Below are 11278 nucleotides of genomic sequence, written 5' to 3'. Positions count from 1 at the left end.
GCAATCAGGTGACCTCTGTTCTCACATTAAGTTAATTTCTGAAACACCCTACATGATAGTTATTGCTCCAGACTTTTAATAATTAGCCCAGGGTGGCCTCTCTCAAACATCCTCTGAAATAGTCTCCACCTACAATTTCTAGGGTTTCAGATGAGCCTTTGCCCATAACCTGAACATGTCATTTTTAAAGACAGGTCATTGTAAATAACTCTGAGTGACAACCTAATGCTACCCCAAAAAAAGAGACTGAGGTGTAATATTGATCCACTCATCCACAAACACAAAGATGCATGCGTTTTGTATGAGGGCAAATAATGACTAAAGTAGCCAGAATAAAAACTAAGGTTGACACAGGAGGATTGGGATGATGGGCAAGCGATCTCTAAAGAAGAGTGCACCAAAGGCCTCCCTGTCTCACTCTGTAATAGTCTATTTGCAAACTGCCCTCCATGTAGCTCTAAAGGTCTGTGGTTCCAGGTGAGAGCCTCTAAGTAAGCTGAGAAAAACTACATTTGGAAATGTTGTTTCTACATAAGGCCACTCTGACAAAGTAGCTCCCAAAGTTATGATTCATTCAATCAGATGGCCTCATCTGGTCAGGGTGCAACCTAGGCATAGGTGTAGGGAACACTTGGCTACATGGAGTAGGCTGAAGAGCCTGGGAAGACTCCTCTGTTCAAATATGTCTTTACTAAAGTGTCAAAGGTCTCAGAATCCCATCATGAGAGTCCAGTTTCTTTGTATGTTTAGACTGTAACAGAGCCGTGTACCACAGAGAGGAGTACAGGCTGGAGAGCTGAGTGGTCAGGAAGATAATTGGATGAAAGAGGTCCCCGATGTGCCAGAAAGATCTCTCCAGCAAGCCATAGTTCAGATGATAAAGAAAATTAAAATCTGTGACCTTCTGTGGAGAGTGAACCGATTCATCCTTCTCTTCCCAGCAATATCAGAATTAACTGACAAAGAGCCATGGATAGAGAGCTGGTTGTGCAATGACTACAAGGTCTCAAAAGCAGCAACTGCAGCAGAATACAGCACAAGCTTCATGAGAAGCACAGGGAGGACAGAGATGGCAATTCCACCAAGAAGGATTAGGAAGGATTTTTTTTCCTTTTCCAAGACTGAACACATCATGTGATGCTATGTGCAACATGGAGATGATTAAAATCAGCATGCCCACTGAAGTTCCAGGACAAGCAGGAAATTGTGAAGCCGGTACTGCAAAGTAATACCACCTCTAGGTTACCAGATGGGGTGAGGGGCTACTCAGAAGCCAAGGCAGCTAAAGAATTATAAATCTCTATAGAATTCTGATATCCAGATAGTAAAGAATTTTTAGTCTGTGAGACTTCTAAATAGCACTCTGTGGCAGGAGCACATCTCCCTTGGCTCAGATATACCCAGGAGAGCTAAGCCTCTCAGCAAGATGCTATGAAATTAATTATCTAGGGGAACAAGAGAAGCATTGCAAAGACTGTGGTGTATCATGTGTGAATACTGACCTCTCAGGTGATCTTTTTTTCTATGCGAATATTATTGATACGAGTAACACTTCAAATCATTAACATTTTAATCTGAAGGAGAATCCTTCTAGTGACAGATGGGGTCCAGGGTTGAGGTGAGAGGTAAGGGAGAAGACAAGCTCTATAAGCCCACTCTGATACAAAACAGAACGTTTAAGCATTTATTGCAAATTCCTCCAATATTTACTGAGTACCAGCAATATGGGAGAAGATGTGCCAGGCATTTGGGAGCATATAAACATGTATATATGTACTAATGCCACCATCAACTAGCTCAAGACATAATTGGAGAAATGGCATAGGGATAACTGTGATATAGGATCAATTGAGGAAAGTCATGGAATTGGCACAAGTACCCACAGCACCAACATTAGCTGGGAGTGATACAAAATGTAGATTGTCGGGCCCTCTACAGGATCCCTAGAATCGTAATGTGCATTCATACATGATTCAGTAGGTGATTTGTGTGCATATTTGAAAAACACTGGTCCAAACAACAACAACAACAAAAATGGCATGTTCGTGGAGGCGCTCTAACATATTACAAGAAAGCTACAGGCTGGGCGTGGTGCCTCATGCCTATAATCCCAGCACTTTGGGAGGCCAAGGCGGGCGGATCACGAGGTCAGGAGATCGAGACCATCCTGACTAACAACGGCGAAACCTCGTCTCTACTAAAAATACAAAAAATTAGCTGGGCGTGATGGTGGGTACCTGTAGTCCCAGCTACTTGGGAGGCTGAGGCAGGAGAATGGTGTGAACCCGGGAGGCGGAGCTTGCAGTGAGCTGAGATCGCGCCACCGCACTCCAGCCTGGGTGACAGAGGAAGGGCCCGTCTCAAAAAAAGAAAAAGAAAAAGAAAGCTTCAGAGATAGTTAAGCTCTCACTTTGAGCTATGTGAGAGCAGAGGAAGAGGAATGGCCAAAAGTTCAGGAGAAAAACGGTCCAGGGTTTTTTGTTTATGTTTTTGTTTTTGTTTAAGATGGAGTCTCACTCTGTCTCCCAGGCTAGAGTGCAGTGACGCGATCTCGGCTCACTGCAAGCTCCGCCTCCCACGTTCTTGCCATTCTCCTGCCTCAGCCTCCCGAGTAGCTGGGACTACAGGCGCCTGCCACCATGCCCGACTAATTTTTGTGTTTTTTGTTTGTTTTTGTTTTTTTTTTTTTTTTTGAGACGGAGTCTCGCTCTGTTGCCCAGCTGGAGTGCAGTGGTGCGATCTTGGCTCACTGCAACCTCCACCTCCCGGGTTCAAGCGATTCTCCTGCCTCAGCCTCCAGAGTAGCTGGGACTGCAGGCGTGTGCCACCACGCCCAGCTAATTTTTGTATTTTTAGTAGGCAGTCTTCTCTGTGAGGTCGATCCCATCCTTACTGCCTAGATCCCTGCCCAGGAAGACTTCACCATGTTGGCCAGGATGGTCTCTATCTCCTGACCTCATGATCCACCTGCCTCGGCCTCCCAAAGTGCTGAGATTACAGGTGTGAGCTACCACGCCTAGCCTAGATCTCTACTTTTGACCTCACCACATCTCCTAACCCCTTGCCCTTTGCTTCAAGTCTACCTCCTGCAGATTTGAGTCATCTATCAGTCTAGTCATCTAATCAGAATCTATCTAGTCATCTAATCAAAATTAATTCATTGTGGATTTTTCTCCCTTTTTCTTACAGATTCTTCCACCTGTATGCCCATCTTCACAGACCAGTCCATCACTGGTGCCTCAAGCATTTTCACTATTACAGCCAGTAATCTGCAGACGTAACCTCAAGCGTACTTTGTACTTTGGTATAAACTACATGGATACCAATCCTTTTTCACAGGTTTTCATCTCCTGGTCTCCCCTAGGATCCAGGATGAGTATTCCCCCATTTGACCAGTTCCATCCCAGTATGGAGCAGATATCCCTTGTAAGGAATGCAGTCTCCACCAACCCACCTGTTTTTATGGTCAACAGCCCTACCTGAATTTCCAACATTGCCTTTTGACCCAGGAAACACCTGTCAGCTGAAATCTAGGGTTCCTGACAGGCCTCAACAGGAAACCACTCTCTTCAATGCCCTATCTTTTCTGGCCCTCCTACCACTGCTTCTGCAGTCACTTCCACTATAGTAAGCAGACCCTCTTCAGACTGTCTTTGACTCTGATGAAATCAACATGGATACCATGCCCATTTCCCCATCTGCTATCTTCCTGTCTCTCCCTGCAACATTAACAGCTGTTTCCCTTTGAAGAACCTGGCAGCCCCCCAAAACCCTTCAAACTTAACCAATGACAGCACCACTCTGTCAGCTTTTGGGAATTTGACTCCCCCATGTCCACCTTTGGCATCTGCTATGGTTTGAATGTGTCAACTAAATTTCGTGTATTAAAAACTCAATCCCCAAATTCCTATGTCAATATGTTTGAAGGTGGGGGCCTTTGGGAGGTAATGAGGATTAGATAAAGTCATCAGGGTGGACCCCTATGATGGGACTGGTAAGAGGAAGAGACACCTGAGCTGACAGGATCTTGCTCTTGCCATGTGATGTGCTCCATCATGTAATGACACAGCAAGAAGGCCCTCACCAGATGCCGGCACTGTGCTCTTGAATTGCTATCAGAAGGGACAGTGCCATACATCTGGTTGGAGATAGATGACTTATGTACAAAGCTTATGACCTCAGTCAGAGTGCCTGGGGTTCAAGTGGGTGTAGCACATCTGTTGCAGGTGCAAATGTGTGTTTGAAAGTCCCCATATTCCTGTCTCCCAATCAGAGTAGTAAGGGCTTACCTGGACAAAGCACAGAGCTATAATGGGTAGAGACCACACCATACCTGTGCGTGTCTATATGTCTCTTTCTACAATGACTCAGATATTCCTGACCAGACCATATTTGTTGTAATCAGAGGGTATAAGAGCATATAATTTTAGGGAGCCACTCCTATTCTTGCCTTCAGTGAGAACACCCAGAGTCCATCCATTCAGAATAGCACCTTTGACTTTTTTTTTTTTTTTTTTTTTTTTGAGATGGAGTCTTGCTCTGTTTCCCTGGCTGGAGTACAGTGGCATGATCTCGGCTCACTGTAACCTCCACCTCCCAGGTTCAAGCAATTCTCCCTGCCTCAGCTTCCGAGTAGCTGGTATTACAGGTGCCCACCAACACACCTGGCTAATTTTTGTATTTTTAGTACAAACAGGGTTTCAGAATGTTGGCCAGGCTGCTCTTGAACTCCTGACCTTGGGTGATCTGCCCACCTCAGCCTCCCAAAGTGCTGGGATTACAGATGTGAGCCACTGTGCTCAGCCCCCTTTCAGAACCATTGAGAAAATTCATGTGCTTGGAAGCATTTGTGTTCCTAGCTTTGGTCAGAGCAACTTCCTTTCTGGTGTGGACATGGCGAGCAACAGTCTTGCTTTTGGGGCACTTTTTTGCATGCTCAGAGCTCACTGGAGACAGAGATTTGGGGTGGCCAATTGATTTATTTTATTTGGTGAAAGAATGAGGATCTCACCAACTAAGGAGCAAAAGCTTCCTCTAGAAGCAGAGAGAGGCCACTATCAGTCATGAATAGACCTTACACTTTAGGACGGAGGCTCAGTCCCACCTAGAGATGTCAAACAAACCAAACCTGCTCTCTGTCCTGCTAAAGCAAGGTGGAAGCCCACACATTGTGAGGCAGATGAGACCAGTCAGAAGTCAACACACTGGAATCAAGCAGTTCCACTGTGGGGAGTAGAGAAAACTAGTTAGGTATCATTAACCATGCATCCCTGGCTTTGACTGTCAGCCTGCCAGACCTAACCCCTGGCCCAATTTTCCTGTCTTGAAACTAGAAGAAAAGAAAAAAAGAAAGTAGCAGGATGCTCCATGCTACCTACAGCTGTCTCATTTCCCATCACCCATTTGCCTTGGTGGGCCCTCACCTTTCTTTCCTCGATTATATATAAGATGGGATGACTTGTCCTTTCCTCCTCCCTCTGTGCTTCTCCCCCGACCATCTGACCTCAATGTAGGCCAGATATCCTGGACATGTGTTAGATGACTCTTGACAATTTTATCCTTTCAAAATGCTTAACTGGCCGGGGGGTGGTGGCTCAAACCTGTAATCCCAACCCTTTCGGAGGCCAAGGTGGGTGGATCACCTGAGGTCAGGAGTTCCAAGCAGCCCGGCCAACATGGTAAAACCCCATCTCTACTAAAAATACAAAAATTAGCCAGGAGAGGTGGTGCATGCCTGTAGTCCCAGCTATTCAGGAGGCTGAGGTAGGAGAATCACTTGAACCTAAGAGGTGGAGGTTGCAGTGAGCCAAGATTGCACCACTGCACTCCAGAGTGGGTGACAGAGCGAAACTCTGTCTTGAAAAAAATAAAAATGCTTAAACATTTGAAGTGTCTCTTTCTTTCACTTTGACTTGAGTCAATCATCCCAAACATTCATACGTGAACCAGAGAGAGTGGATGTGGTATCCAGGCTCCTGGGCCTGTAGAAACAAAGGAACTAAAAGCTCGTACTCTGTAATTACTGAAAATGTTAAGCCTAGGTGAGCGTATTTTTCCATTTCATCTAGGAGAATATGTATATACACATATATATGACAGATATGCACAAATATCCTGTTTTTAGAAGCTGTTACCATGCTGCTTTAAAAAGAAATCATTATTTGGCCGGGAGTGGTGGCTCATGCCTGCAATCCCAGCACTTTGGGAGGCCGAGGTGGTCAGATCACGAGGTCAGGAGATTGAGACCATACTGGCCAACATGGTGAAACCCTGTCTCTACTAAAAATACAAAAATTAGCCTGGCATGGGGGCGCATGTCTGTAGTCCTAGCTACTTGGGAGGCTGAGGCAGGAGAATCACTTGAACCAGGAGGCAGAGGTTGCAGTGAGCCGAAATCGCGCTACTACACTCCAGCCTGGTGACAAAGCAAGATTCCCATCTCAAAAAAAAAAAAAAAAAAAAAAAAATTCAAGGAAATGCCCAGATGAGACCTATTTGGAAAACTAACTAGGCTGGCTGTACTCTAAACCCCTAAAATATTACCCCACAAGTGCTACAATTTCATCCAGATCTGGCTGATGGTAGAGCAGTTCTCATCTCTGCTAGACTTATGTGCTAAAGTAAAATATTTTCATATGCCAGAAGAACCATCAGAAGCTAGTGAAAGTGATGCATACAAGCATTTCCTCAGCTCCTTACATATTAGTTTATGAAACAGTTATGATTCTACATGAGAGTCTTTCTCAGGCCTTACTCATATTGAGTTCAAAGACATCTCTTAGCCAGGCACAGTGACACATGCCTATAACCCCAGCACTTTGGGAGGCTGAGGCAGGAGGATCACTTGAGGCCAGGAGCCGGAGACTAGCCTGGGAAACATAGTAAGACCCCATCTCTACAAAATTAAAAAAATTAACTGGGCTTGGCATGCACCTGTAGTCCCAGATACTCGAGAGGCTAGAGCAGGAGGATCACTTGAGATCAGGAGGTCAAGGCTGCAGTGAGCTGTGATTGCACCAATGCACTCCGACTTGGGTGACAGAGTCAAACCCTGTCTCAAATTAAAAAAAAAAAGAAGAAGAAGAAGACATCTTTCACCCCAGCAGAATTTACAAGGCAGTGTGGGAGATAAATGAACAACCAGAAGGAATGGTGATAGGGAGAAGGGAGCAGGTAAGGAAGAAGGACATAAAACTAAGTCTGAGGGAGAGAAAACATGAACTGCACCTTAAAGAAGGAAGAACAGCCAAGTAGGTGGAAAAGGGCTATTTCCAAGGTCAAGAAAATGGCATGTGAAGAGGCAGGGAAAAAAGAGAGCCAGTGGGACACCAGGAAGATAGTCAGGTATGCGTAGAAACTGAAACCAAAGTGGGAGATGTGGCTGCGGCATTTGGCAAGGACACATTTTGACAAATATATATACAATCATGGGACATTTGTTCATTATCCTGAGCATATAGGGAGTCACCAAGGGATTGGGAACAAAAAAAAAGTGGCATGATTCTATGTACACTTGAGAAATACACTGTGGCTACCTGAGAGGGAGATTAGATGGGTGTCACACCAGAGGTGAGGAGGCTAAGGACTCCTTGCAGTGACTAAAGCAAAGTGAGACAATGGCTAAAGCTGTGACTAAAGCAAAGGTGAGGACTTGACAGTGGGGATGGCGAGGAGGCAACAGAAGATAAAGTAGAGTAAGTGACAGCAAGGCCAGGGCTATTCTAGCCATCTGGTTGGACAAATGGACATGAGTCATTTGGACAAACATATAGTGAGTTCAGTTTTTAGCTGTGAAGTCCAGGTACTACTCAGAAGGCCATTCATTCATTTATCTATTTTTTTTTTTTTCTTTTTTTTGAGACAGAGTCTCACTGTCGCCCAGGCTGGAGTACAGTGGCGTGATCTCGGCTCACTGCAATCTCTGCCTCCTGGGTTCAAGCGATTCTCCTGCCTCAGCTTCCTGAGTAGCTGGGACTACAGGTGCCCTCCACCATGCCCAGCTAATTTTTTTTGTATTTTTAGCAGAGATGGGGTTTCACCATGTTGGCTAGGCTGGTCTCGAACTCCTGACCCTCAGGTGATCCACTCACCTCGGCCTCCCAAAGTGCTGGGATTACAGGCGTGAGCCACCACGCCCGGCTCATTTATCAATTTAACATACTTATTGAATATCAAGGACGTACTTGGGACAATTTCAAGTAGCATCAATTGCAAAAAAAGGTAAATCCCTGCCTTATTGGTGCCGCTATCTTAATGGGGCGGGGGGAGAACAGGAACAACACACATAAAAAACATGTGCATTATTTTGTAGATTAGCTAGTTAATGAGTGCTATAGAGGATAAAGCAGGTTGTGGGAAACTAAATTTGGGAGTAAGGAGAATCATGGGTGTCTGTTTTTACACAGGATGGACAGAATGGGTCCCACTAGGAAGGTGAAATTTAAGCAAAATCAAGAAGCAGGCAGTTGAGGGAACCACGCAGATATCTGACAGAAGAACAACCCAGAGAGTGGGACTAGCCACTGCAAAGGCCCAGAGGAAGGCTGCCCGGGGTCCCAGGGAGTAGATATTAAAGCCAATGGAGATAGCATGGAGCCAAGTATGACAGCAAGAGGAGGAGAGCGCAGAGGACAGGGCACAGTCTATGAAGGCCTAGTTAGAAGTCATAAGAAAGGGGCCTTTAACTTAGAGATGGGAATGATTGGAGGACTTAGGTTTTTTTTTTTTTTTTTTAATTTTTATTCTAAGTTCCAGATACATGTGCAGGTTTGTTACATAGGTAAACGTGTGCCATGGTGGTTTGCTGCACCTATCAACCCATCACCTAGGTATTAAGCCCTGCATGCATTAGCTATTTTTCCTAATGCTCTCCCTTCCCCCACTGCACTCCCCAACAAGCCCCAGTGTGTGTTGTTCCTCTCCATGTATCCATGTGTTCTCATTGTTCAGCTCCCACTTATAAGTGAGAACATGTGGTGTTTGGTTTTCTGTTCCTGAGTTAGTTTGCTGGGGATAATGGCTTCCACCTTCATCAATGTCCCTGCAAAGGACGTGTTCTCATTCCTTTCTATGGCTGTATAGTATTCCATGGTATATACGTACCACGTTTTCTTTATCCAGTCTACCACTGATGGGCATTTAGGTTGATTCCATGTCTTTGCTATTGTGAATAGTGCCTCAGTGAACATACACGTGTGTGTATCTTTGTAACAGAATGATTTATATTCCTTTGGGTATATAATTGCTGGGTCAAATGGTATTTCTGGTTCTAGATCTTTGAAGAATCACCACACCATCTTCCACAATGGTTGAACTAATTTACACACCCACAAACCGTGTAAAATTCCTGTTCCTGTTTCTCTGCAACTCTGCTAGCATCTGTTGACTTTTTAATAATAGCCATTCTGACAGCATTGTTCTGTAGCTGGGCAGGAGCATGGAAGCCAGGAGAACACCGAGAGGCTAAGGCTGTAGTCAGGGCAAGGGACAGTGATGGCTCAGATTTGGCAATAGTGATGGAACATTACCTCTAGCCTGTCTCTATTTCCTTTCCATCTGCTGCTCCCACTGGGTTCATGTTGCTGTGCTTACAGTTCATCAGAGAAGTCATCCAGTCTGGGCTTTTCTTTGTGTGGGGTTTTTGAAAACTGGCTCAGTCTCTTAAAATTTATTCAGATTTTCTATTTCTTCTTGAGTCAGTTTTGGTAGCTTGTGTGTTTCCAAGACTTGTCCATTTCATCTAGGAGAAAAACATACACACACATGCATGTGACATATATGTATATATATCCTGGGATTTTTTATATGACCATTTTTTACTTAGAAATGTGTATTCTTCCCTTTTTATGTCAGTAACAAACAAAAGATATACGAAGAATTTGAGTACACTAAAGAGTTTCAGATATGGATGAAAGATACTAAGAATAGGAAGAATGAATCTGCTCCCTGGGTTGCACATGATAATCAGGTAGGAGCAGGAAGGTAACAACAACCTTGAAGAACAATGAATTAGCTTTGACAGAACAAGGGGTTGCATAACATTTTTAAAGTAGAAAAAACATTAAGCATTTTATTATTAATATTTTTAAACAGTTAATAATAAAGCAATGTTTTATTATTAAAGAAAATATAAAGTTTAGATTGATTGTTTAAATAATCTTATAAGGCCAAGCATTCATGCCTGTAATCCCAGCACTTTGGGAGGCTGAGGTAGGCAGACTGCTTGAGCCCCAGGAGTTCAAAACCAGCCTGGTCAATATAGCAACCCTGTCTCTACAAAAAATTTAAAAATTAGCCAGGTGTGGTGGCACATACCTGTGGCATTAGCTACTCAGGAGGCTGAGGCAGGAGGATTGCTTGAGCCCAAAAGATGGAGGCTGCAGTGAGCCGTGATTGCACTACTGCACTCCAGCCTAGGTGAAAAAGTAAGACCCTGTCTCTAAATAAATAAACAGTCTTATAAGTATAAAAATCTTAAAAGGTCTAGCCGGGTGTGGTGGCGCATGCCGATAGTCCCAACTACTTGGAAGGGTGAGGTGGGAGGATCATTTGAGCCCAGGAGTTTGAGTGTGAACTGTAATCACACCACTGAACTCCAGCCCGGGCAACAAGAGGGAAACTCTTATCTCAAAAATAATAATAATAATAATTATAACAATAATAATAAAATTAAAATAAAAGATCTATCAATTAATAAGTTGATCATCATTTAAGGATATGGAAATCCTGCATGGCCTCTGTGTTACTGTTTTTTGATCCATCATTTGATTTTATTTGCATCCTGTTTTGTGAGATTTTTCCTATATGTATATCAACACTCAGTCTGGGAAAATACATTCATCCTACATTTCGGAGAGTATATGTCAACATACAAACACTCCTTCTCCTTATTCATATCTACTGGCCAACTTCTGAAAATAAAAATAAAACTGAAATCACAGATAATGTAGACAGAACAATGAAAAGACAGAAGGCCAAGACAGAAAGATGAAGCTGGGTGTGGTGGCTCATGCCTGTAATCCCAGCACTTTGGAAGGTTGAGGTGGGCTGATCACTTGAGGTCAGCAGCTCAAGACTAGCCTGGCCAACATGGCAAAAACCCACATCTACTAAAAATGCAAAAAAAAAATAGCCACATGTGGTGGTGAGCACCTGCAGTCCCAGCTACTCAGGAGGCAGGAAAATCACTTGAACCTGGGAGGCTGAGGTTGCAGTGAGCTAAGATCGCACCACTGCACTGCAGCCTGGGCAACAGAGCAAGACGAAGGGGAGGGGAGGG

At 44.2% G+C, this 11278-nt stretch overlaps 1 long non-coding RNA gene across 1 annotated transcript in view; it reads left to right on the top strand.

Moving 5' to 3' along the window:
• The window catches only part of LOC105541327, a 6145-nt gene extending 2241 nt beyond the window's left edge, over nucleotides 1–3904 (top strand). Inside the window, exon 2 of the long non-coding RNA XR_001006329.1 lies at nucleotides 3190–3904. This is a non-coding gene — a long non-coding RNA (uncharacterized LOC105541327). The remainder of the gene's footprint in view (nucleotides 1–3189) is intronic.
• The last annotated feature ends 7374 nt before the right edge of the window (nucleotides 3905–11278 follow it).

This window comes from Mandrillus leucophaeus, unplaced genomic scaffold (genome assembly GCF_000951045.1).
Source record: "Mandrillus leucophaeus isolate KB7577 unplaced genomic scaffold, Mleu.le_1.0 Scaffold238, whole genome shotgun sequence".
Taxonomy (NCBI): Eukaryota; Metazoa; Chordata; class Mammalia; order Primates; family Cercopithecidae; genus Mandrillus; species Mandrillus leucophaeus.
Note: the sequence above shows the minus strand (reverse complement) of the source record. Positions and strands in the feature narration are given on the sequence as shown.